A 1,418-nucleotide genomic window follows, 5' to 3' on the forward strand; every position below is an offset into this window, starting at 1 on the left:
TCCAACAACTTGCCCACCACCGATGTCAGTCTCCCATGGGGAACCTTGTCAAACGCCTCACTGAAGTTCATAGATCACATCTACTACTCTGCACTCATCAATCCTCTTTGTTACTTCCTCAAAAAACTCAATCTTAAGCTTGTGAGATATGATTTCCCATGCACAAAGTCATGTTGACTATCCCTAATCAGTCCTTGCCTTTCCAAATACATGTACATCCTGTCCCGCAGGATTCCCTCCAACAACTTGCCCACCACCGACGTCAGGCTCACTGGTCTATAGTTTCCTGTCTTGTCCTTACCACCCTTCTTAAACAGTAGCACCATGTTAGCCAACCTCCAGTCTTCCGGCACCTCACCTGTGAGTATGGATGATACAAATATCTCAGCAAGAGATCCAGCAATTACTTCTCTAGCTTCCTACAGAGTTCTAGGGTACACCTGATCAGATCCTGGGGATTTATCCACTTTCATGTGTTTCAAGACATCCAGCACTTCCTCCTTTGAAATATGGATATTTTTCAGGGTGTCACCATCTATTTCCCTACATTCTATATCTTCCATGTCCTTTTCCACAGTAAACACTGATGCAAAATACTAATTTAGTATCTCCCCCATCTCCTGCGGATCTACACAAAGGCCGCCTTGCTGATCTTTGAGGGGCCCCGTTCGCTCCCTAGTTACCGTTTTGACCTTAATGTATTTGTAAAAACCCTTTGGATTATCCTTAACTCTATTTGCCAAAGCTATGCCATGTCCCCTTTTTGCCCTCCTGATTTCCCTCTTAAGTATACTCCTACTGCCTTTATACTCTTCTAAGGATTCATATGATCGATCTTGTCTGTAGCTGACATATGCTTCTATCTTCTTCTTAACCAAACGCTCAAATTATTTTGTCTACCAGCATTCCCTACACCTGCCAGCCTTTTAGAAAACAGTGCCCGGATATTCCAATGGCCAATTGCTACGGGTGGGGTGGGAGGACACTTGCAGAGAGCTGAGTTTGGGGGGAAGGTCACTGACAGGGAGCTGGTTGTGCAGGGGAATGCAGACAGTGACAGGGAGGTTGGGAGGGGGAGCGGCAAGTTACTGACAGGGAGCTGGGTGTGGGGGAGGGGTCACCGACAGGGAGCTGGGTGTGGGGGAGGGGTCACTGACAGGGAGCTGGGTGTGGGGAGTGGTCACTGACAATGGAGCTGGGTGTATGGAGGGGTCACTGATAGGGTTCGGGGTGGGGTCAATGATAGCGAACTGGGTATAGGGAGGGGTCACTGATAGAGATCTGAAAGCAGTGGAGAGGTCACTGACAGGGAACTGGGTGTGAGGGAGAGGTCACAAATAGGGAGCTGGGTGTGAGGGGGGTCACTGACAGGGATCTGGGTGTGGGGGAGGGTTTACTGATAGAGAGCTAGGTGTGTG

The sequence above is a fragment of the Chiloscyllium plagiosum genome, chromosome 2 (genome assembly GCF_004010195.1).
Source record: "Chiloscyllium plagiosum isolate BGI_BamShark_2017 chromosome 2, ASM401019v2, whole genome shotgun sequence".
In the NCBI taxonomy this organism is placed as follows: Eukaryota; Metazoa; Chordata; class Chondrichthyes; order Orectolobiformes; family Hemiscylliidae; genus Chiloscyllium; species Chiloscyllium plagiosum.